This window comes from Oxyura jamaicensis, chromosome 2, assembly GCF_011077185.1.
Source record: "Oxyura jamaicensis isolate SHBP4307 breed ruddy duck chromosome 2, BPBGC_Ojam_1.0, whole genome shotgun sequence".
NCBI classification, from domain to species: Eukaryota; Metazoa; Chordata; class Aves; order Anseriformes; family Anatidae; genus Oxyura; species Oxyura jamaicensis.
The window spans coordinates 78758960-78785225 of NC_048894.1; the positions used below are offsets into that span (position 1 = coordinate 78758960).

General features: G+C 40.0%; 1 long non-coding RNA gene across 1 annotated transcript; it reads left to right on the plus strand.

The window, feature by feature from the left end:
* The first annotated feature begins 14782 nt into the window (after nucleotides 1-14782).
* On the plus strand, nucleotides 14783-16815 carry LOC118161091. The gene is made up of 2 exons (XR_004747846.1): nucleotides 14783-14917; nucleotides 15554-16815. It is a non-coding gene; the product is annotated as an uncharacterized LOC118161091 (long non-coding RNA).
* The last annotated feature ends 9451 nt before the right edge of the window (nucleotides 16816-26266 follow it).

Sequence of the window (26266 nt, forward strand, 5' to 3'; positions counted from 1 at the left end):
AGCCAGCTAAAAGCTCTTGCAAAGCAATCTTTCACAACTTCCTTTCTGTTGGTAGCATATCATATCATATGATATAAAATATAGATTATTTGAAATCTCCTTGCTCAAGAGACTAGAGGCTGTAGGGGTTTCAATTAGAGGAGTAAAAAGGGAAGAGCATTATATGCAGCTTCTCGAATGATGGCGGCAGGGTCTTGTGCAGACTGTATGTGGGAGGTGTCGTTCAGGTCTGGTTCGTCTCTAGCACGTATGATGGGATTAGGAGTTTCATTTCCATTATCTGTGCTGTGCTTGGCACTTTACAAATGAAAGTGTGTTTCTGCCACTGAAGGTTTTACATTTAGGTCAAGACTTTACTAGCCATTAAGTGAGCTTGTGTGAATTAGAGCTGGATTTGCTGATGGTAGCTGGAGGTACAGCCAGGTTGTAACAAGGCTGCACTTGAAAATTTGTAAAAGAGGCAGAAGTACAACGTAGAGGTTGGGAACAGAATTTCTAATGCTAGCATTTGACATCAGTCCACACAAAATTATTATGACTGGGTAGAAGAAAGTAAAACTCGACTTATGTCAGGGGTTTCAACTAAGTGTCCGGCTGCTTTGCTATTTTGGAAAACCACAAAACAACCAAAAAAAAAAAAAAAAAAAAAAACAACTGGTGAATCTGACCCACTACTTTTAAGTGCCTTGCTTAACACTCTCACTTTATGGTTTTTTTTTTTTTGTTTTTTTTTTTTTTTCTGTTTTAGGGTAAATAAATCCCATCTGTCTTGTCAGTTTTTATAGCATGTTCTGTGTTTATAGTATTTGGCATAGAACTGAGTGAGTGCGAATATTAAAAGGTCTATTTCTTACCCCAAACTTTCTTTTCTTTGGCTATATAACTACTTGATAACTATATAACTACTTGATAACTTGATAACTATATAACTACTTGATAACTACTGCACAGCAGAGCTAGTAATTTTTTCGTAGCTCTGTTCTGATCAAGAGAACAAGAGAATCTCTGAATGGATTCTCCTTCAATTTGAAGCAGTGTTTTCTCATGGACAGTATTAGGAATTAACCTGAAATAAATGAAAAGCTACATGAGATTACTGTGCTCATCAGACTTACCTCTAGTGTTTAAGAGTTGATTTTACTGCAAAGAGAAAAGCTCAATCCCTTCAACTGATTAATGTCCTGTTCCTAATTTGCATGTGTGGACAGTATCTACCCAGAGGTCAGAGCAGAGGAGTGAGGTGAGCTATGTTAGTACTTCTTTCTCAATTGTTGGTTTGGCAGCAAAGACAAAGAGGCTGAGAAGGAAAGCATGTGAAGATTCATGCCCAGGGGAAGAGATCAAAAGGGTCATTTTCAGCTCCAAGATGTGTATGTTTCTTTTAATCAGTTGTAATAACAATCAAACCTACATAGCAGCAAAAATAAAGGCTTCTCTACTTGTGCTTATTCAGCATTTACCAGATTTAGCTCATCTCAAAAGATTGTTTTTAAATTTGTGATAGGGCTTTCTGGTGCTGTTGCTATCCGAGGCAGAAAAAGCAAAAGCAATCACAGGTAGTGATTCCCAGAAACATGGTGTGGGGTTAGTAAGAATGAGAAAGGAAGGTGGGCAAGAAGTGGAAAAATTAGGAAAATTGACCTTAAGAACCTCATATTTCCAGCTACTAATTAGTGAAGGAGGTAATTGCAAAGTTGAAACCTAATTTAATATAATTAAGAAAGCCCATTTCTTGAAAATGATAGAAGCAGAAAGGGACACTAGTTTTTAAACTGACTTTAAAAGAGCTAACCATGGAGTAATTTCTGGAGTAACTGCTCCTGGAAATACAAAGTCAATCAGGGAACGATCCTGCTTCTCCATGGCCAGTGTGGAGGGCAGTCATTTCTACCATGTAGTGGGTCCCTCTTGCTCTGCAAGGCTTCATCGCTGTCTGCGAGCAGAAACCCACATGCAAGGGGAAGCTTACAGCCGAATGCAGTACATGGTTGCCCTTCATTGTTTGAATTTAGAACGTGTTTTAGGCTGTTTAAAACTTAGGTCTGAGTCCTGCGAGCACTTGCAGGTGGTGGGAATCACACCAATCAGATCATGGGGTCAAGTTCACTGCAGTATTTTAAAATGCCCGAGCAGCATGTTTCCTCTCAGAGGATTTGTACATAAGAACTACGGAAGGATGAGAGGCTTATGTGGTGTTTAAACTAATGGGAGGTCTGTCTAATGGCTGAGTGTGTTTCAGCTTGTGGGTAATAGGGTATTAGGACAGCTTGAGAGATCACTTGCTTGTGTCCTCCAAAAGAAAACTGGAAAGAAAATCGCAGAGCTGTAGTTTGTCTGTCCTCCGATGACATATAGGACTGTTGTGTCTTTCAGAATACTATTCCAGTCCATCCAGCGCTGGAAGTGCTATGTGTGATGTCTCCGTGCTTCACGCGAAGGCCAGTCCCAGGCTCAGCGTTGGGTGGTTCCACCTCTGCCCCTGTCCAGTGGTGCTGGGTTCCAGCAGCAGCGGGGCCACACAGGTATACAAGCAGGTGTGGGACAGGATGGGAGGGACCCTCCCAGGACAACCTGACAGGTCCCGCTGATCGGGTACCTGGCCCTTCCTCCACAGCCCCCACACAACCCTTTGCCCTCATCTCTCCCTCCATTTTGGCCGGAGAAGCCCATCTGCAGCCCCATCGCATCTGCTCCTCAGCCTACTGGCATGTGTTGCGTTACTGAGAGACTTTGAGCCAGCCCTGCCTGATACACTGGTATGTTGCGTATTTACAGCATCTTGTTACATTCGTTATGAATGCTGGCATCTCTGGGTGTAATGTATTCGGGATCAATAAATGCCATTAAAATCTTCATGCATATTCTAGTTAAGAGGTAGGGAGTGTTTGAACAAGTCCCAAGTTAAGGGAGCATATGAAGTTGACAAGCTTTCACTTTAAACTATGGTTGTGAAGGCCAGGTCTCAACGGCAGTTTAGTTACTTGTTCATCTGAAACACCCACAGTCCTACTCTCTGAGTTATTCTTATTTATTAAAATAGAAAATAAAACTTATTGGAAACAAAGAATATTGAATTTTCTCACTTGAGGCTATTAAAAATCGACCCTTTTATGTTCACCTAAAAATCTTGAGGGTGTTTTTGATCACTTTCTCTCTTTTTTTTTTTTTTTTTTTAATCAGCAAAACTCTTAAAACGATTTCCAGTCTATTTGATTCTGTTCTCTATTTACCCTGAAACAAATATCTAGTTCTGGTAAATGTTGTTTCAATGCCCATTAAGGTGGTGTGAGATTAAAAGATAATTCTTCAGTAATTTTTTTAAATGATTATGACAATATTTTCACTTGAGAACTCATTTTAAAAAGAAACAAACAAACAAAAAAAGAATATTTGCTTCCAGAACATCTCAAGACTGTGGGGGAGGAAAATGTGAAGGAAAACCCCAAATAATCACTCTCACTATGTCCATCAAGGCAGCCAATATCCTTGGCAACAAAATGAAAAGTAGTAGGGAGGATTATAGCTTACCTCAATCTGTTTTCCATGTACCTGCTCTGAATGTATTTTACCTCTCCCTTTGGCATGTGATGTTGTTACATGTCAACCCAGAAACATTTCCATCTGCAGCACTGGTGTTCTTTCCACTGCAGCAGCTAGCCAACCCCCACACAGAAAAGGTCTCCATCACCATCACTTCCAGTCTATTAAACGTTGCACAGTGTGACATTCTTCTCTGCACATCCTCATCCCTCTGCATCCACCCAGTCTGCAAGGAATTATACTTTTTTTTTTTTTTTTTTTTTTTTTTTTTTTTTTTTTTTTTTCCCCAATGAGTACAACTCCATTTTCTCCTTTGCAATGCTCCCTAGCATCAAAAAAAGAACACGCTGGTGTTTGTTCCCAACTCAACTGCATCTCAGGGTGTGGGAGCACTGCCTTGCTGTCCTCACAGATCTTCTCCTACTGCCCAGGAGCACCTGATGAAAGCAGCTGGTACATTCCTCATCCAAAGGCTCCCACATGGTGCTTCACAACAGTTAGCACCTGGTCATTCCCAAATGAAGGCATAGGGGAAACACAGTGGCAAAAATACCGTATTTCCAGGGAAAATGCTTTGAGATGTAGAGTTCAGTAGAAATGCACATTAGTCAAGTCTCAAACACATGCCTCTATCTCAGCATCATGCTGTACATACAGCAATTGCTGACACTTGCACCTCCTCATTTCATGTCCATTATGATGTCCATACCTCTTGCATACAACTTCACATGCCTCCAGTGCCTGTTGGAAGAAAAAAGAGCTATTCCTTTTTGTTAAAGATGTGTCCCATGGTGTGATTCATTAATTTAACACTGTATCAAATTCTTGAAGCCACATCAGCTTTATGGTACCATAAAATGTCCCACCTAACACAGAATGTGAGCACCATGCAGTACCTACCTAATACTGAAGTGATAATTGCACCATTGCACTGCTTTATGAGGCAGTAATCCAGTTCCTGAGCAGATAAACTACAAGGCTGAAGGCTGAGTAGTTTGTCTTGATGAGGGAACCATATTATTGTCAAATAAAATAGCAAGATTGTACCATTGCCACTTTCCTGCTCTTGGCATAGGGGTGTTTTGGTTTATGTTCTGTTGTTGTTTTAACTCTTTCAATGTACCTTTATCCAGCTACTAAAACTAAACTAAAACCTCTACAGATTTCAGACTAATTTCATTCTGTGTTTAAAATAGTTCACAAGGAAAAGATATTTGCAACCAATGCAACCATTGTAAATGTGTTTTGATGTGTGGGTAGGTAGGCAGTATTGAAGAGTATCACCTGCAAAGCAGTGCACTGCTGGACAGAACTCCCTTTGGTTTGATTCTTGTTTGCTCAGTAGTGATTTTATGCCAGGTTCTGATTTCAATGTGAAAGAGTGAAACAGTTCCCTCAGGTGTAGCTCATGCAGACATGCATAGTTTGAGCAGAGAGAGGCAGCTCACCACTCCGCACGGTGCGGCGAGGTGCCTGGTGCTGGCACAGCTCAGGGGCACCTGCCTACCAGCCAAGGGAGAAATACTGCTTGTGACCATCCAGATCCTGGGAGGACATGTCTTGAGGATGGGTATCCATGAGTTCTGCCGCTGCTGAGGACTAGGCAAAACTGCCTAGCTGCTTGTCACATCACAGGGGTGGTTTCAGCTTCACACGGCTTCATCACCCCTTACACAGAAGCGCATGCATCTGCACAAGGGTGTTTGTGCATGCAGAAAAGTGTTCCTCTCGCAATCACCTTGTGATGCCTTGTGAGTTTTTCTGTTTCAGCAGTTGTGTGTCTAAGTGGCTTGGTCATCTTTCTTAAGCTGCTGGCTTTGTTATATGAAGCTTCTATGCTGAGCTGTACAAAATCAATAAATAACAATAAGGGGATATTTAATCTCCTTTTCCTGCAAGCCTCTATTCCTCTTGACATACGCAGGGAATGTTGAAAGGCAAATTACTTCCAAATCAAATGATAAACAGTGCCCTTTGATAACTCTTGCTTATATAGGGGATTCTGAAGAGAAAACAAAAATGTCTCTCTTCCTCATAACTTCTTTCCTCAGGCTTAATAGAAAAAGATAAAATGAGAACCATTACAATGGCACACGCCAATTTGCAGGCAGAATATATTGCAGGTGAGTAGGCATTCACCTTCAGAGATAAAACTGAGTCAGAGAGGAAGAGCCCACACTGCCCTTAGAAGAAGTGATCGTGCACATCACACCGGATGTTTTTTATGCCAGCCGTTTGTCTGTCAAGTAGCAGACATCTTTTTGCTGCACTCTGGCCCCACAGTTCAAGCAAAATCATGCCATAATAGAAGAGGCTGTCCAAGTCATGAGAGTTATTAAATGTCCCTTCTGCTGGACTTAAACCTTTCCTTTCCCCTCACAGGATAAATGATACTGTCTCTTTAATATTAGAAAATCATCATCATTATTGTGTAAAACTGAGGGAAAATAGGAAATCATAAGAAAAAAGTGACTTCAAATTAAGGGACACTTTGTGGCTTGGTTTGCAAGGGGTGCAAGAGAATACAATGCTAGATCCTCTTCTTTCCTCTGTGTCACCTACTGAAGTCCAGGATGGCAGCCTAAGGAGGACGGCAACCTCCATGCCCCCTGCCTTCCCAGAGAGCTGGACAGGGCTGGAGGTGGGTCTCTGTCTACTTTTTGGTCAGCTCTGACCACCGTGTGGGCACACACTGTGCATGTTCAAGTATCATTGCAAGGTCTACAGTCAGACTGAGGTCTGTATTTTTCCATGGACACAAACTCTCAGAAGTGCCTGTTACTTCAGGATGTCCAGCTTGAGGTAAGTTAGAAGGGCTCGTTTTCACAAGGTGCTGAGCTCATCTTTCTTTTTGCCTCTTTTCCCTGCCTTCTCTTGAACAGGATGCTTTCAAAGCTCTGAAGTCAAGGGCCTCCAGTGGCCACTCAGTTTTAAAGACTGTGGTTGCTCTGTAGGTTTTTCTGAAACACCATACCTCTTATCTCCAGGCTGCAGATAAAATTGTAATGCAGCACATAATTGCACAACTGTCTCAGTAATGGTGCAAATGCAAATTAAATTGTGGGATATTTCACACTGTGCACATAACTCCTGATGCCTGTTTTACAGGCAGCACAGTTTAGCAGCATGCTTTTTAAGATGTAGCACCACAGTAGATATTAAATACAAGAAAAATAAATGTATGGTCTTTGCCACAAAATGAGATTTTTTCCTTCCAGGGATGACACCAATGTATACCAAAACAATCTAGTTAAGTTAGTTCTATTCTTATGGGAATAACGTCTAAAAAATTGTACAAGGAAGGAAAACAAATTAAACCTTGACCAACTAGACTCAGTTTTCAGAATAAATTTTTACCATTTTGAGTGAAGTAGGAGAAGAGTATTCACTGTTTCCTGAGCCCTATCCCCTACTGGGCTGTCACAGCTCCTATCCTTGTTTTTTCAGTGGGTCACCTGAAAAGCATGCTCTTCACAGGTCCTTTAGCATCTCCTGTTTTGAGGACTGCCTCTCAGCCACTGAACCTTTAAGGACACCGTGTGCAGCATTCACACTGTCTTGCCTGTATTCCACCCTTCCTGGGAGCAGCAAGGACCCAAAACCACATCACAACAAGCCAGCTTCTGGCATTTAACTGCATGGTCAGCTTTGCCTCTCACAGCTATGGGTCATATTGTGAGAGCCAAACAAGCAAAGCCAACAAGCAGAAAAAAGATATTATTTATCCTCTATTATTCTTTTCTTTCTCTCCTCTTTAATTTTCCGCACATGAAGGAGGGGAATGAAAGAAAGAACCTCCATTGCACCCGCTCACTCTACAGAGCTGCTTTGGCTCAGAGGCAGAATTTTCTTGATTCTGCCCAAACAGATTTGGGCAATGACAGGTTTTGTGTTTCAGAGCACAGGCATCAGCAAGCTGGCTATCTGTTTAGTTTTATTTTTTCATATGACATAATCTCCTTCCAAATAATGCCTCCCATCATCTCGGCTGATGCTATTTCTACATGTGCTGCTCACAGTAGCACTTTCAGCACTGACATTTCAATACGGAGGAAAGCTAAAGGCAGAGATTTCATTACAGAAGCTCCCTTTGGGCTTTTGGCAAGATGTAGTGAGATGCCAGTTGTTCCCAGTCATTTTCTGTGAATGAGAATATACTGGAGCATTCAACCAAGCAGAGGATATTCAACATTATTTCCTTCTGGTACATACACCACATTTTGTCAAAAGTGCTATGAAGGAGCTCAGTTGATCATGCAATCTCTTATTAGGTTTTTCTAGCATCTTCCAGACCAGCATTTATTCAAAATACATGAAAGTCTTGAAGGCTGCCTGCCGCATGTCTTACTCTTGAGTACTTCTCCCCCACACACATACTTTAAACAAATAGGATAGAAACAAAAATTGAAAGGTATTCAAACCTATGTTATGCATCAGAAAGGCAGGTGATACTAAACTATTTTTTTTCTTTTCTAAATCTTCCAACTTTTTTCTTTCTTCTAGCATTTCATCTGTTAGTGTCTTACTGAAGGTTGTGATTGTAATGTATTACTATTTCCTGAGCACTTCTTGTATGTTGTTCAAGTATTTGGATAGATGATAAATTGTATTTCAGCATTAAGTTTTGACTTCTGTAGCCCTATCACACCCTAGCCCTATTTGAATTTGCTGTGAGACACCTACCTGCTTGTCCAAGTGCAGCTTTCTTCCAGCCTTCCCTGACCAAAGCAGCTCACTCCATTGCAGAAGAGTATGGTTTGCCCTGAGCTCCTTGGTGAGCAAACAGCAGCAAAATTTCATCTGTTGCTTCCTCAGAAAGGGTTAGAAAGGTTGAAAGAAGTTTTGGAAAAAAAAAAAAAAAAAAAAAAGTAGGAAATGTTGGAAAACACCCAAAAGTTGTTCTCACGCTCCTGCTACACCAAGCTGTCCTGCTTGTTCCTGTTGCCACTGCGGATGGCCCCATTCTGCTCTCCTCCACAATGGCCAGCACTAGCAGGTTGTTTGCTGCTTCTGAGTGAGCTCAGCTCTGCCCACTGCCCATCACTGGGCCATGGTACCTGTGAAAGGCAATGATGTCCCAGCCACAAGGTAATCAAAGGCAGGAGGTTCTCATACTTCAGCACAGCTGAACAAGGCAGTGTTCAGCTGGCTCCAGCACCAGTAAGGTGAAACCAAGGCAACTGAACACTGTCTCAAGTTGGCCACTGGAGCACACAACAGGGTTTTTGCTGTTGTGCAATATAGCCAGCACTCGAGACTCTGCTGCCCTTGGTCCACTGCCACTGGTAAACAGCCTAAATAAACTGGTGATAACTTGGGCAGGCTGGTACATTCTACCGTAGCACCTATAGCTACTTACACGAAGGACAGAGAGAGGCGAGTACTTGCATAGTCTAGTTTTAGGCATCCAGCTCACATAATGGAGGTAATTTAGTTACCCAGTTGAGGTTAATTCTCTTCATGAGCTGTGTGAGGGGAAATTCCTCAGAAAGGTACTTCTGGGCAGGAAGGTCACATGGCTGTCAGGCTGGCATCCAAGCAGAGGCATGGCTGCTCCCATGCTGATGAAGTATGAATACCTTCCAGAGTCGATAGGCTTCAGGAGAGGAAGGTATCTCCTTTCCAAGCAACAGGAGCATCTTTGGAGGCCAGCTGGGCACTCTAAGGACTCCATTGCCACCTGAGAAATGTGGAAGGTGATTATGATCTCCAGCATCTTTATGTAATAGTTAGATGCATGTGTCCTTCCACTGGTTCCCTGTTTGTCATTATGATTCCTGCCCCAAATCATCCAGTCTGATTTCCAACAGCTGTTTTTTGTTTCTTTTTTTTTTTTTTTTTTAGCCAGGATATTTTTTCCTGATCCACACAAAGACAGTGCTGATCTGTAAACACTCTGCTCAGAGGACTGGCCTGTTTTTGTGATTTCTGCTTTGTTTATTTATTTTTTCCCTGGAAACCACATCATTTGTTCCCTCTGGTGTTGTTTATTTTACCATGCTCTGATGGACACTGAGGTCACAGCTTTTTACGTATTAGTTACTCAAAATGTTTCAAAGGGGTCATCTTGCCTGCCGTCTTTCTGCCAGTTTTACGTTTGCCTGGAGCTGCTTTAAAGGATTTCCATTTCAGTGGCCCACCCACACACATGAAGTCTAAATCATGGGTGGATGGTGATTTAAACTGGGTGAAAGAAGAGAAAAATACCTGCAGCCTTCGCGCTGTCATCTCTCTCCATTAATGAGGACAGAATTCACACTCTAGGTTCTGTAAACCTCATTTAGATGTGTCAGCAAGAGTCAGAACTATATTAAAGGCCTGAAACTGGAAAAATAATTAAGAAGGCTCAATGCCAATTACTTTTCATCTTCAAACTGCTGCTTACAGTTCATTCCCAACAAATACTGAAAGGTCATCAGCATTTTTTTTTCCTTTTTCTTATGAGCAGGTTATTTAGATTTCTTCTTGGTGTTCTCAGCACTCCATGGTGTGGTGCAGAAAAAGAGCCCAATATACTACAAGCCAAACAGCTCATCTTTCATATTAAGTGGAAGTCAGACAAGGACAGTCCATTATTTTTTTTTAATCATAGGTGGTATTCAGAGCGCTTCCTCTATTTTCTGTTTTCTATTATCATGGATAATGCAATGGAAATGTAATCATTTTTAATCAGGTATAATTATATACTTTATTCTCATTCTTCATCTCTCACACTTGCTAGAAAGGTGAGTTTCTGTTTCATTCTGCTTCCTTTGCTGGAGCACTTTACGGTGCCATCAAATAACAGTATGTGCTAATGTGCCTGCATAGACACAACTGCCCTCCCCAGAAGCCTGCCCTGACTTCAGCATCCTCATTTGGGCTAGTCTTGCTGTGAGGATTAATGTCAGGCGTGTCTTGAACTGCAGTGAGTTCGTTCATTGCTGTGTGCCAACGTGCCCTTGGAATTACGCCACATCACAAATTCTGAAACATCTCTCATGCTGACAATAGGTATGCGTTGTACCTATCATATTCATCTCAGGGGTCTTGTGCTTCAAAGAAGATGCCAGGCTAATTCTCATAAATATCTCACAGTTTATTAATGCTGAAAGGTGTCCCTCTCATCTTTTGATATTTCAAAGTACAGTTCTGAGGAAAAAGAGTTAGTCTTGGGTCTTAAAAAATCCTATCGTTAAAAGCAAGATACTCTTACTTATTACCTTGAAAACCTTGGATTGTTTAAATAATTATAAAAATCAATTTAATTTCATTTATACTTCTTCTGTTTTAGTTGTTTTTCTTTGCTTTATGCCAGCCAGTAAGAGTTGATAAATTTACTGTGTATTATTCTCTATCATTTCTAAGTCTGGGTTTTCATGTACTGGCAGCATTTGAATTATAAGTGCTATAGGCACTTATAATAATACAACGTATTTTTTTAATTAATTTTAATCACCACTGAAATAATAATAATAAAAAGACTGCATGGAGACATTTATATTTTATCAAGTATTGTGTTTAAAACAACAACAACAACACATACTCAGAATGGGGAAGAGGAGATCTTTGTCCCCACTTTAAATCTTTAAACTGTCCTGACTGGGTGTTCCTCAGCCAAGGTTCAAGGATTCACAGTACAGGTCCACACTCCCTTCTGCATCCTTTTCTGGCTGCTGGCGTGCAGTGCATCATGCTAGTTCCATCTTTTTGTAACCTACTGCCATTCTGGTGACCTTTCCTTCTTTTCTCCAGCCTTCTCAGAAGTGAGCCACAGGCCAAAAAAATGGCAAAGGATGCAAATGGAAACAGAATTGGCACTCACAGATTCATCCAGCACATTTTTTTTCTGCTCAAAAGGGAAATCTTTGTAACCTTGTCCAAAATGTCGACATATTTTTAAACAAATGTTGACAGGGGTGGGCAAACTCCAGCAAGAGTGTTTACTCTAGAGCTCAGTTCCTCACTCACTGAGACATCTACTGTTAAGATATAAGCTAAGAAGGGTATATAGGCACTTTCCAGGTCACAGTAAGGTTTTAGACAGTTTGATAATTCAGCCATCATTCTCCCAGTCAAATCTGAGGGAAATGTGGGTTTGCTCCTAAGGTTGGTTTCTAATAAGCCAATAGAGACTAGCTGTGGGCAAGGTCATTTAACAGCCGAATGGCCATCATTGCTTTACGAGTGAGCAAAGTTATAACAGACAGGAGGTGGAGTGAGTCAAAAAAAAAAAAAAAAAAAAAAAAAAAAAAAAAAAAAGAGCTTTTAGACAGATGTAGTATCAGGAGAGGAAAAAAACATACATCTTGAGCTTCTGTAGCACAGACCTACTGGGCCTGTTATTCATGGGCAGAAGGTCCGCAGCCGGCTGTGACAGGTTATTTTCATTAAGACTGGAGAAATCTAATGAACATAGAGGAAGCGGAGCTTGCTTGTCAGTGACAGAGATGCTCGCGCTTCAGAGTGAGAGCTTCAACAATATGGGGATGGCATAAGCCAGAGGTGAAAGCCTGGCTGTGTTCAAGATTTGAAGGATATGGGATTTTTGCCTTTTACTTCAAGGAAGCCAGGATTTCATGCCAGAAAACTACTGCATCTAACATTGTAAAATGTATCAGTCGTGCAGCCAAAGGATAGATTTAGCTGATGCAGAATTTGTCATATAGCAATGCCGTAGCATCTGTCACAGTGCCTGAAGATGAGAAAGCACTAGTAACAACAACAGAAATTGAATCCGTGTCCCTCTCGTGACAAATGCCACCTGAGTTAGCTATATGTGTGATTTTGGCTGAAAATCTGAAACTGGAAATGGATAATGGAGTTGTTTATTCTTTGGCACTTGGTGAAAAGTGCAGAAGTAACTGCTGTACTTTAAATCAACTGTTGATATTTTTTATATGATTAACAAGGATTTTAAGGTTCATGAGGAATGACTGAGGCTCTTATCCCTGCACGGCACTATAAAAAAGGATTTTATTTTTAATCCTGTGAAGGGCACTGTGAATTGCTTTGGTGGCTTTGACAAAATAACAGCTGTGGTGACTGACGGCTCTCCAGCTGTGTGGGGGGGAGTCAACAGCTTTATTGGTTTACTTAAAAAGAAATATGGAGTGAACTTCCTACCTTTTCAATGAATGAGGCACCGAAAAGCTTCAAGTGGGAAGGTACTAGAACTGGTAAATGTCATGGAAGTTGTTAAAGTGATTAACCTTGTTAGAGGGAGAGTGAAGCTTTCAATGGCTTTCACTCTGTCTCTGACACAAAAGTTGCTGAGAACAGAGTTTGGGGATTGTTTTCTTCAACTTAAAGTGTAAAAGGAGATATTTTTAGAAATGGGAAATATTTTGTCCTTAGAGGATTAAATATTAATTTTTGTGATGAAGCCTTCTGGAGTCAATAAACTCCCGCCAGACCTTATCGGCACAAATTGTTCACTACCATTTTGTGTGACTTGGCATTTGCTTATAAAGTGATTCTTACCTCAGGTTTATTTTTAATACAGATTACAAAGATACTGGAAAATACAATGGGCAGAAGACAATCTTCTCAGCCCAGTTATCCAATATATTTATCCTAGAACACCAGATGAAAAATAAAGTATCCATATAAATTGTTTATGTATTTTTTTTTTCGTTCTGTGGATGGGTTAAAATGCTAACTGCTGCATTTTTTCATATCACCACGTGAATTGATGCATACTGTTCTGAAAGACAGAAATACAGGAAATCTTACACAGGCAAAAAAAATATTGATTCAGCAATTCTTGCAGTCAGTCCTGAAGAAGTAAAGTATGCCATGATACCCAACAACATCCATGCTTCCCAGTCTGGGTTACGCTACGAAGTTTAAGTAGGTAACCATTGTTGGATATGGGGTTACCTGTTTCAGCCTGGAGATGGCTGAAATAAAGCATCAGTTTTAGCCCTGGGGGATGGGGTATCAGTACACACAGTTGTATGATGAGCCCCTTGTTGTCCACCCCCAAATTAAGGGTCTCTTACAGTAGAAGGGGAATGACAGCAAACCTGGTTAGTGGGAGCTGCCTCCCAAATGTTCCCCCCAAATTAGAAAAGTCTGCATCAAAAAAACTCTTGTTCATTAAAAAAAAAAAAAAAAAAAAAAAAAGTCCTCCTAGGTGGAAGAATGTCCAGTGAGTTTTGAACTCATTAAGTGAAGTAAAATAAATAAATAAATAAATAAACATAGATTGATTTGTATCTTTTTACATCCCATATTCCCAGCAACAAGTATCAATACAGATGTAGATAGCACAATAAAGGACAAAATCCTTGAAGTGAAATTGCCACTGAAGTCCTTCCTACAGTGTTGGAAATAAATGCTTCTGTTTTTTTATCGGTAGCATGTTGTTTCTGTTAGCATTTTGGAGTGCTATCCATCCTTCTAAATGATGAGCTATAATGGGCTATTGTGGGAAGAAATGGGGAAATGAAACCAAACCAATATTCTTTCATTTTAGTCCAGTTTTATGTCTGTGGTCTTGATCTTTTTCCAGTTTATTTTGGTTGCAGGCCACAGCAGTATTACAGAGATCATTTGGCTTTTTAGTATAACTAATTTCTGTTCTAAAGGAATTCCCTCCACCTGGAGGAAATGCTGGTATAAATAGGACCAGACAAGTGATTGTTCCTTTCTTGAGAATTACTGGTGCTATAAATTTTAGCTAATCCCAGACCCAAGGAGTAAGTACTCTAAAGCTCCAGGCCTTTAAACACATGAATAGCTCTATTGAAAGCCAGGACACTTTGTGTGTGTTTAAAGCTAAGTACCTACATAAGTATTTACAAGATCTAAAGCAGAATGTATTACCCAAGTAGCTCTAACACCTAATTTTGGATCTGCTTTCAGATCTGTTTTCAGTTCTAATTTCAATACTGGTATTGTTTGACCCTGTTGTCACACTTGTTGTCCTTCCTGTTCACCACATGACTCCTGAAAAAAACAACACAACTTTCATGTCTTGTCTCTTGACACTACAAAAGAGGATATTTGTACTGTGTTTCAGTGAAGCCTTTTATTCTGCACATGAAGTGGACACCATATTCATCTCCTCCTTACCCCCAAAAGATAAGATTGTTTTTATCAATACAAACCATCTGCTGAAGTGTTACGGTCACTCCATTAATTCCAGAAAGCTGCTACTTCACCACACCTCTTTACAGTTCAGCAGCTCTTTTCTGCTAAAGGCAGCTGTTTACAATCTCAGTCAGACTATTCACCTGCTTCTATGCTTTATTATTCCTGATGCAGCAGGCACTAAGCCAGACTGACTGGGAAGCACTGTGGATGTACTGTGAACTGTTGTGAGTGTCAAGGAGTAGCAGTATATTTAAGGAAAGCAACAAAGCCCATCAGTCTGGAGTTCTTCATGTCTGTGGTAAGTGGAATATTTTATTTTTATTTATTTTTTACCCCATAGCTGATTGTTTTATTCTTCCCTGGATGTTTTCTGTTCAATATGATGGCAGGCTGGAGGGTTTTTTTTTTTTAATGAGCAGCGTGTCCTGTCTTTTAACTATAAGTACATGTGAAAGACCTTTTATAGGTGCAAAAGAGTGGGTAAAGACAACTAAAAGGATTGAAGTCTTCCTCTGTTGAAGAAGAGACTGAGATGGCAGAAAGGAGGTTTTTCTCGGCATTGGATGTATGCAACACTAACTCTGCATCTGTTGCATGGAGGGATATCACGTTTTAATGGCTGCTCTGGATGTTTGATGAAAGACCCCCTAATATTGTTGTTTGACTGAGATCTTAGCATGTACCTGAGAAAAGCCTGTGATGCTCTTCATGCTAGAGGTTCATCTCCCAAACCTGCTGGGGTTCCCATGTGGATGAGAGATGGGTCAAGGCATATTTGTTACCCGCAGCACATGGCTACGTTAAGAGTACTCCACATAAAATCCCCTGCAGTTTCCAGAAAAGTGATGAATGTAGAAGAGATTCACTGAGCTACTACAGCCTGGCAGGGCTAGCTCAAATTGAAACTGATAATCTGTTCTGCTTGGTCTTTCAGGAGTATGAACAGGAGAAGAAGGAAGTTGTCTGTTAAATGACATGTGGAAACTTTTTTTTAAAATGACTCTGGATATAACCTATTTTATTCCATCAAACTGATTGATATAACCTACATAATCTGGTGCTCTAATATTTATGCAGTGGAGATATTACCTGTCTTTAGATTACCAGGGCATTCATTTCTACCTCTGAATGCTGTTTTCATAAAGGCACTCATAGATCATCTTGAAGACCTTGTTAGTAGGATCTGCCCTTTCTGATGAGAGTGAGACTGGCACCTAGGGCTATGTAATACTTTCCAAACCCTCTGGTTTAGCAGTAAGCAGGAAAAAAAGCTGGTGGGGAGTCTCGGGGCAGACTGCTGCATCTGACGCTGAATGACCTGGGGAGGGAATAACTTTCTGCAAGGATGGACATGGTCAGTGCAGGCCTGAGGAGGGAGCCGGGGTAGCAGGCAGAGAGCATTTGGGTAGCAGAGTGTAGTAACTTGTAGTAGCTTTGGAAGTAGTCGCTTGGAGAGGGGGGAGCTGAGGACAAACTGTAAAAGACAGTTCAAGAGTCAGCTGTGATTTTGTTTGATGTTCGGACCTGACTGGACTCAGGTGTCTGTGGAATAACCTTTCTGATTACAGCCTCTCAGCAGAAAAAAATCTGAAATAACTACTGACTTCAGCTGCTTCAAAACACCCAACTTGAGTCTCATGACTGGGTTGAATCTTCCAAAACTCCTGAGCATCCAGACCCTGAAAACTGGGATTCAATTTTTAGTATCTCAATTTGAGTGGGAAGTGTTGGGTTTTGTTCTGTGGCTTTTTCCTTTAAAGGGAAGCCTTTGAAACCTTAACCTTTAATCTTAGTAACTCCTGAACCATCTTCTGTGTGAAGAGAGGAGATAAATTATTGTGGACTCATTTGAGGATTTACAGCACTTTAACTGCTCACTGTCTGACCCACAGCATTTGCCTTGAAATACAGGGGCTGATTTGAAGCTTTCTCATAGCAGGTATTGAGTTCCTATCTGGAGTGAGCAAACACTGTGTGCAGGGTGAGAAATATTCTTTGTCTGTGCATTATAGTATCTGGATTTATGACTGCTAATGTCTTCAAACCTTTTGCACATCCCTTTTGTGCAAACATTTGAATGATTTGATTTGCTAGTAGTGCTATATATAAGAAGTGGATTTGAAAACTGGAAGGGCTTGTTTAGGGTGCCTTAAATCACTGTATAACAAAATAAGTAGTGCCCTTGCCTGGTGATCATTACATGTCCCTTGTCCTTATTTTCATCCTAGCCTTCTCTCCTTCGAGTGCCTCCCTGTGCTCATTCAGACTAAGAGCCTAAGAGCTCTGTTCAAGTACCATATTTTAGTATTTCTTCTCTGGGGGAAAAAAAGAAAAAAAAAAAAAAAAAAGAAAGAAATCAGTGATGGGGAAAAGTAGAGCAGCAAGGGACTGACCTGGCTATACTTTTGAACCAGTGATGTCAATGATAAGAATCTGTTGAGCCGTGTTTTAATCTAACTTAAGAACATAAGTATAACTGCAAAAAATGATAGATTTGTTTAATTATAATGTGTTCTGTTGGACTCCATCTTATCCAGAGCACTTAGGCAAGAGGAAAGCACCTTATGAAGGGTGCATACCACCATATCCAAGTGTGTAAGTCTTCCTATTAATCACTTGCGTAATGCAGTGGTAACACATACATGCAAATATGTCGTTGGAATTTTAAATTGTACAGTAAAACTAGCTCTTGTGAGCAGAATTACTAATATCGTAAAGCTTGTAAAATGGGGATAATATGGTGACAGAGAAGCACATATGCTGGAATAGCTGTTAGCGTATGGGTAGTGTTAATCATTTGGGATGTAATAATAGAATATAAGTAGTCATTGTCCTGCAATTCAGATGGATGTTGAACTGCTTGACTGCTATTCTTGTCTCTCTATAAATTCCTAGATAAACAACTAAGTTCCTGCTGCTAAAGCAGGCAGCAAGTTTGTGGGAGGCTCAGGTTCATCCCCCCTGCTTGGAGTCAGACAAGCACATCAAGCTGGTTGCTTTGTCTCTGTGACTTTGCTATAAAAATCCACCTGGAAGGAACCAGAGGAACCAAAAAGATTCTTAGAGTCCCCAGTGATCACTTCTCTGGTAGGTTTCTCGTTGTTGGAAGCCTGATCTAAAGAAAATTTCTTCTCCCCCTACCCAGCAAATCAAAATTTTCTAATGACAAATCAATTTTGGTGCCATAAAGCACTTCTTTGATTATAAATCAAAAGCAGTGGCATTTAAATAGGCACTTAAATTGCAACATGGTGTGTCCTAACTGATCTAGGCAGGACACAGATTTGAACAATGTGAATTTCTTCCTGCCTTCATTTATCCAGAACCATAGAGATGGTGTTAACACATACAGCTGTTGAAAGATCTAAGTTAATATCTTATTTGGGGGGCATCAGTCTTTCAAAGGAAGAGGAAGGCACAAGGGTTCTCCTATGCAGATATAGGGCTTGCAAACACGCATTCTGTGTGATCCTCACAGATGTAGGGGGGGTTGAAAGGATATGGTACAAGGCCATATAGTACAAGGTACATTCCCATATCTCCAAAAATTGGCTGCCAAATCTCTGGAAATCCTAGGTGCAGTAGCTATGCAGCCAGTCACCAGTTTTATGGCTGGTCCATGCAGTAAGGGTGAAGTTGCTACTTCCTGAAATCCTGTGGTCTTGGAGATGGAAACCTCCATGCTTCACTCCGTAGAGGCTTTTTTGCTACCCCTTCTGGAAGGGAACCATGTACTTTTTCATTGCATTGTTAGGGGGTGAAGCTAAACCTAGAAGCTGCAACTTGGCATAACTCTTTGAGGTGACAGATAGGAATGCGGCACTGTCAAGTTTATAGTTGTAAATGACACTTCAGTGTTGAGAGAGGCAACATTTATATTTCACCTCAACAATTTTCAACTGTTTCCTAGTGAATGACACCGACATGATCTTCCAAAGATGGGAAAAAGTGTTAACAGTTACTGCAATGAATTGGTGTTTGTCTGCCTTCTGTGCACATTGCATCAGATCCGTGTTTTGCTTTGGGTGGCTGGCTTTGTGGTTTTCCAGAATAAAATTTAGGCTAGGTCAATTCAGTTTATTGGGATTCTGGTTCCACGGATTCTCTTCACATTCTGCATTAAAAGCCAAACAAAAAAATCAATCTTCATACAAAGGCACTTGTTGCTGGATGCTGTCTGTGCTTCACCCTCTTTCTAGCTGTGTGAAAGGAATTAATGAGGCACAGATCACAAACTGATGTTTGTAGTTGTTCAAGGGCTTTCTTCTTTTGCTTAACTCCACTAAATAAGGACCGTTAAATCTCTGCTAATTTCTCAATATTAAAACCACACTTAAAAGTGTTTTCTCATTAATCTGTGACTAACCATAAAATGTAATATTTTCACCATGAAACTTGTCAGCTTTGTCCCAGGCATATACAGGGTTGTAATAAGGGATGTTATCCTCCTAAAATACTTCTGTTTTCTATTTCATTTGCATGCATGAATTTTTATACCAATTTTAGTTATCAGTAAATTACTAGGTTTTTATGGGAGTGACGCATGCCTGAGCCGAGGCCTTATGCATCCTGTGACCTAAAAGTCATTCTGCCAGGGATGCTTAACTGTTTTCTAACTGCCTCATTTTTAAGTGCAAATGACCTTTATAAAAGGTGCTGAAATGACAGTGCTGAAGAATGGAGCCCCATTAATCTTTCCAGGAGACTTCAGCAAAGGCTGGAGATAGCAAAGGTACAGTAAGAATGTGCAAATGTACCATATGCGGAGTGTGCAAGAGGCAAATATCAGCTGGGCAGCACTTCCAGCTGCAAGTTCAGTCAAAACTTACGTTCTGCGTGAAGTCAAAACAACTACAAGCATTTTCCAGACCAGCAGCGGGGGAACCTAAGCAGGGTTGAATGGTTTTGAGTACTGTTCCCAGCGTACAGATGCACTGAAATTATTTGACCCAGGAGTTCCTGGAATGTACTTAATGCGCTGGTTTCGGCGGAGAAACCAAGATCCATCTACAGATGCCACATCAGCTTGAATTCTTGACAGGTGGAGCATTAGTTCTCCTTTTCAGGTATTTCTGGTTTGGATACTGCCAACATGGCAGAAATGTTCAGGAGGAGCATGGGTTAATTGGGATCTCTAGTTTGAGGTCTGTGTTTCTCAGAAAAGAGATGCATGATGCAGGCTTCACTAAGTCTAGGCGTTGAAGTATTCAGCGTGAAACTGAAAATACTAAAAGAAATGGTGTTTTATCATGAAGATTTCTGATCACTGGGAAATACAGAAGTCAGCCATGGGCACATCGTTCTTTCATTCTGCCTCTTCCCTCTATTTAAATGTTTATTACACTGAAGGGTGCTAAGGTCTGATGCTTTGTGCTATTTTTTTTTTTCTACCTCCCAATTCAGCCCACTAGACTTAGAGGGGCTGTAGGAAGCTGCCTGTTTTCTCTCTGAACAACAGAGGCTTAGGATGACGGAAATCAGCCCTGATGGGCAATGCTTGTATTTGCTATCAGACACAGAGAAATCATACAAAAAAGGTGAAAACCTCTCTTCAGAGCCCTTCACTGCTGATGCTTTATACATAGGTGTACACTTACACCAACATTTTTTTCCCCACATTCTAAAATGAAAAATATAATACTATTGCAATATTATTTATCGAGTGCTTTTTGCACTCCTCTAAGGGAGTTTTGACATGTGACTGTAAAGTACCCTTTGTCTGCTTCCAGGTATTTTTCTGCTGAGTACCTGCATTGCTGTATGCCTCTGTCTCATGAGGTAAGACCAGTTTTCATTCCAAAAAAAAGGCAATGCCTTCTGGTTTCTTTTGATTACCACATACCACATGTGGATATGTGATGGAGAACTGATGCACAGGGGAAGCTTGGACTGTTTGATAATGGTGAAATTGCTGTAAGAAGGGCTCCTCTGTTTAGCCTTGCATTGTTTCCTTCTTTTGTGTTCGTTTGCTTGTTTAAATATTTTATTCCACTTCTAGTTGGAACAACACGATAGGAAGTACCTTGAGGGAGAAGGAAAGGTATTACTTTGTTTTATGGTTCATTGTTCTGCAGGGGGAAGTTGAAAGTATAAAGCTATACACAACCCATGAATTGAAAGCCTCAGCCTACAAAGGTATGTGAGGGTTTTGTTGCTTGTTTCCATTGACAAGGAGGAGGGGAGGAAGAAGGGGAGGCTGAGAGTGATTCATTAGAAAGAAAACAGAAGCACTATGATAAATGTATGATGTCTCAAGTACTTCTCAGAAATGGGTCTGGCATTCTCTGCTGAAGAAGATATTATGTTATTGGACAAGGCAAATAAATTTGTCTTAAACCTCTTTTTGACAGTCTTCGGTGCTCTGGCAGGTGCATATGCAATGCTTATCCTGCAGAAGTCATGTCTACTAATATCTTAGCTGATCCTTAAAGACTAAAGTAAGAGAACTGGTGAAAGTCTAGGCCAGAAGATATTTTGATGCATCATCTGTACTGAGGTGCATATCCTCAAAAATGCTTTGAAATTATGCCTTCACTTTGTTCATTACTTAATGCTTGGAATAGCTCCATGGCTGATATGCTTTCCAAAAGTCTTGTGTTAAATGCAATGAAAGACCCCCTTCATATATGCTTAAACATTTCTGTATGGCAGGTGTTTTTACTATGCTTCTGACAGTTGCACTTAATCTACTCCTTTGTCTTTTTTTTTTTTTTTTTTTTACAAAATCAGAGACATCCACTACTCTGTTTCTAATGTAAAACTTCTAACAGAAAGCCAAATACCAGGTCTGCTAAATTTCCCAGAGGAAAATATTTTTACCCTGAACAAGTCATTATTTTTCACATAGCTCTTGAATGTATTACACAAAATGAAGATGTACACACAAACTCAAACTTTTCCAAAAGAAAAGAATCCTAACAAATGGCAATTTCAATAGCCCACTTAATTCTAATTTCTCTTGGCTGAGAAGTAAAATGTCTGCTTTATTTCCTTGAACCTTGGTGGCAATGAGATAAAACAAGTGGAGAACTGAGCTGTAGACTAGTGCTGGAAGCAATATCTCTATCCTGAGAAATTCTTTCAGGATTTTCAAAATGTTTCCTTAAGTTCCTCACAGAGAGAGAAGTGCTCCTTGCATCTTCTCCTCCGTACCCTTGCCCCCAGCTACACCAAGAGCAGGGTAATCAAAGCACCTACTTGGAGCGCGGGAAACCACAGGCTATCTAAATCAAGCAAGCCATCTGGATTTTGGTGGGAAATCAAGACTTCTTTTTCCAGTCTCCCACATGCCTTCCTTTTGTCATCTGTTTCCCCTGGCTAGCTCTTTTATTCAGGTTAGAAAACAAACAACAACAAAACAAATTAAAAGAGAAGAACTTTTGCTGCTATAAAGAGAATGAAGTGATTCATGGAATAGGTTCTATTTTTTTTTTTTTCCTCCCTGTTTGGATGATTAGGCACTTGATGGATGGCTTAGAAGAAATATTTATTCATGGTTTTCTGATGGGTACAAGTAGCTAACATCTGGCATGAGTGCTCAACACTTCACTAAGGAATTAGCAAAAACAATATGAGAGACAATAGTCTCTCATTTCTTTCGTGTTTTTTTTTTTTTTTTTTTTTTTTCTTGTTGTTGTTGTTTGTGTTTTTAGTTAGGTAATGTAGAGAGTAAAGTGTGGTGACCGATAAGCAAAACTTTAAGCTCTTCCTATCTGCATAGTACTTACACAGAGGATATTAGTCTGTTCCTTTAGAATGTTCATTAGTCAATAAGTCTTGGGTAACTTGATTTTTCTTCACAGAAGTATATGCAACCTTATCCTTTTACCATCTGTAAAAGTCTCTTACCACTGGAAATAAAGTTCTCTCAAGTAATGGTTATCATAACATGAGTTAACAAATCTGTGCTCTGTAGGTACACCCTAGAGTACCATAACCTCTGCTGAGGTTTTGTGGCTCATAATGGCCTGAGGTGTGACGTTTCATTATGGCCAAACATGCAGCTTACGGTTTACTTTAAGACCTTTGTTACTGGGGGGAGGGGATGAATTTGTTCCAAATCAATCTTTTCTTGAAGTATTTCCCCCAAACTATTTAGGAGTTTGGTCTGTTATATTAATTGAAGATATAACGATTACAATCACCTTTGCAAAATATTCTGTAAAGGAACATCAAAGACTCAATTTCTGTGGCCCTGTTTTAGAGACTTACTCTGCATGTGTGTGCACTGAAATTTAATTGACTAAAATAATAATAAAAAAGATTTATTTTTTTTGACAGTGCATTGGTCAAAGTAGGCAAGAAATTGGAAGCTTTCCTGACAGTCATCAATCAATAACCTAGTAAAATTGATTTAGGGGCAGAAAGGCTAGGAGTGTGTTATTACCACACCGTGTTATAATGATGTGAAGATCTCCCACTTGGACACCTGACTTCTTAAGGTGCTCTTTTATTTTTATTTTTGTAATTAGTATTATTTTATTTATTTTTTCCCCTCCAGGGGAGTCCTGGACAAATTACCTGTTTTATTCTGCATTGAGTAGCTCTGTGGGATCCTGCCAATATATTGATCCCTAGCTCCACTCTCATGGTGGGCATTAACTTTTATTCCAGTCCCCTACACTTCACATTCATTTGAAAAAAAACTGAAATCACCTTTCTGGCAAGATCACTTAATAAGCCTCCTTAGCCTTAGAGCCTTCCTCAACTGTGCAGGGGCTACCTGCTTCTTCTATAGTTCTTCAGCTGTAGGACCAAGATGGAGATTTGCCTGAGCATTTGTAAGCATGAAGGTCAGATGCTATAATTTGTTTTGTTTTATCTCCAAAATAAACAATTTTACTTCCTTCAAATGAGAAAAAACACACCACTTTTTCATTTTCAAGAAAAGCATTCTTGTGCCCCTGCTTTTCTGTGTTCTATTACTGAAGAGCTCCAATTCATACTTGCACAGTGCCTGGCTAAATGGAGCTTTTTAGGGGTGCAAATTTTTTTAAAGGGTATACTACCGTTCATTTTCAAGTTGCAAAGATAATGTAATATCCAGAAGCATTAGATTTTTAATATACAAGCTCAAAAAATAAATAAATTGGAGCATGTCCATTAAGCCTTTGATGTTTGTGCTACAAAGCGAGTTCTGGGTATAACAATAAATGTAACTTAGTCATGCTTTTAATCCAGGCACTCTCCATCACATTGAGCGAGAGAGGCTTTAGTAGAAAAAGGGTTGATATGTTTAGTGCTCATCTGAGTCATTGAGTGCATGTTCTTAAAAGTTTGTTAGTATTGATTTACTTGCACCAAAAGTCCCATACAAAAACAATTGGGTTCAGAATATTAGACTGCTTGCAAATATATATGTAGGCAATATGCAGCTTGCACTTTATGTTTTGCTACATGAGTTGTCTGGGAAAAATCTGGTGTAGGACTCAGGTACAATAGCTGCTCTAGATAGTAGCTAAAAGGATAAACCAGGCAGTTTGGTATAAATCCCTTTTTGCTGCATGCAGAACAGCCAGAATTATGCAAGCTTCTGTGTTTCAAAAAATAGTCACCATTTTCAAATGAACTGGATTGGGAAGAGGCTGCAAGTGGTCATGTGCTTTAGGCAGTTCTTGACAACAGGTCAAAAGTAGGCAGAGTTGTAGAAGTCCTGTCATACACAAAACCAGGTATATCTGTATAAAGTATATACATTTCCCCACTGTTCATCTTTTCCTTATCTTTACAACTTTCTTCTGCTAAACACAAGTAAAAAAGCTGCACCCATATTTGTTCTGTGCCCTTAAGGGAGGAGCCATTTCACTCAGGTACTGGTCACTTTTCAAAATAAATCATTTTATCAGCATAACTTTGGAGAATGAAATGGCCATAGGTGACTTTTACAGGAATATGGGAAAAAGGTGCTTTCCTCCTCATTGACTACAGAGCTTGCAACTTGGAGCTTACACAGGATGCTACCTGAGGGCGTCTGATTCACCAGCTACAGGTAAAGACCCATATCCACACTAACCTAGGAAGAAACATGGTTAGACTCATCTCAGTCGTACAGTAAAAGCTAAAATATCCGGCACTCTGTATATTTAATTTTTGTCTGCCACTTCTTACAGAGAAACAAAGATTGTTCTGCTGGTGAGCCATCTGACATCACTAGGATGGGGACAAACCTCTTGGTGCACAATAAATCTCAAAGTCACCATGTGCAATCATGCTTCGACCACTGCAAATGAAGTGATGCTGTTCTCACTTTCTCTTATGTGCACCCGTAAATTGAAGTGTTTTTAAAAATATGAAAAACGGTCAGATTCTTGTTTGATATACTGTGTGTGCTGGTCTTTAAGCATTTCTGAAAATTGGTGCGCTTGGATTTGCGGGTGAATTATGCTGCTTTTCCTTGTACAGAATTACAACTTAGTGAATCTTTTATTTCTGCAAGAGAAACTGAAAATAGGTCATCTGAATTCTCCATTACTATACTCTGTGTGCCCCTTGGATATTGGAAAAATTGAGACACGTCAGTTAAATACTGTAGACAAAATAATATGCACATCAATCAACGACTGGAAACTGTGTCCAAGATATTATTTATTGCAAGTTTTCATCAAATATGCATTATTCTAATGATGGACACATTACAAAGGCAGACACTTTAGAGAAAAATGATATAGAAGGAGACTAAAAAAGATTGCAGTCTACTTGGTTGGGAAATGTGGTTTAATTTAAAAATCATATAATTGTTATGGGAAGAGTCATATAAATCAAACATTTCAATGTTGACAAGATTTTTATCAGGCATTCTAGTCGTCCATAGTCACAAATATCACCCAATGAGCATGTATAATAAAGTCAATTTCCAAGCTGTTGCAGTAAGAATAATGGCATAACTTTTCCTCTCTCTCTTTCATTATTGGGAAAGTTTTGCCCTATTTATTTGAACGACATTGGTGTGAATAGGGAAAAGTGCATGAATATAAAGAAACCATCCACTGTGCCTATAAACTCACATACAGTACATTGCCCTTGGCACAGCCACAGTTCTTACAAAGTCAATAGAAAAATTCAGTCCAAATTATTTTCCTCCGTAGCTCAGTGAATTGGCTGGGTGGAAGAGTCCCTGATTCTTTTTCTTATACTGGAATGAACAGGTAAAAAAACAGCCTGCATGGAAAATGGTCACAAGGAATATAGCAAAAACCTCTCAGCATCCTTCCTGCCCACACCACCCCATCTCTTGCACAGGCACCCATAAGCATGCACCCACTTCCCATTGATTTGATTTTTCTCCCCTGTTTCTCACTAGGTTTTGTGTGTAAATTAGCAGTTGTGCATGGGGTTAGCTCTCATTTTCAAGTTTGCATAAAGGAAGCTCTATATACACTGCTGTTTCTTGTGAAATCTTCAGAAAGTGATAAGGTTTCAGAAGGAAGATGCGGTAGTGGAAGACTGAGCATCTCTGCAGGTCAGTTAAGAATGAGTGTCAGTCTGTTTTGGAAGTGAAGATGGAAGCTTAAGGAAGATTGAGGAATTGCCTAAAGACTGAGCTAACTGAAGAGGAAGGAAGCCTGAGGACTTTTTTATTCCCAGCAGCAGTTTCTAATAACATGGTGAATCAATTTTACAGCGTACCTTGACAATAACGTGCAGTACT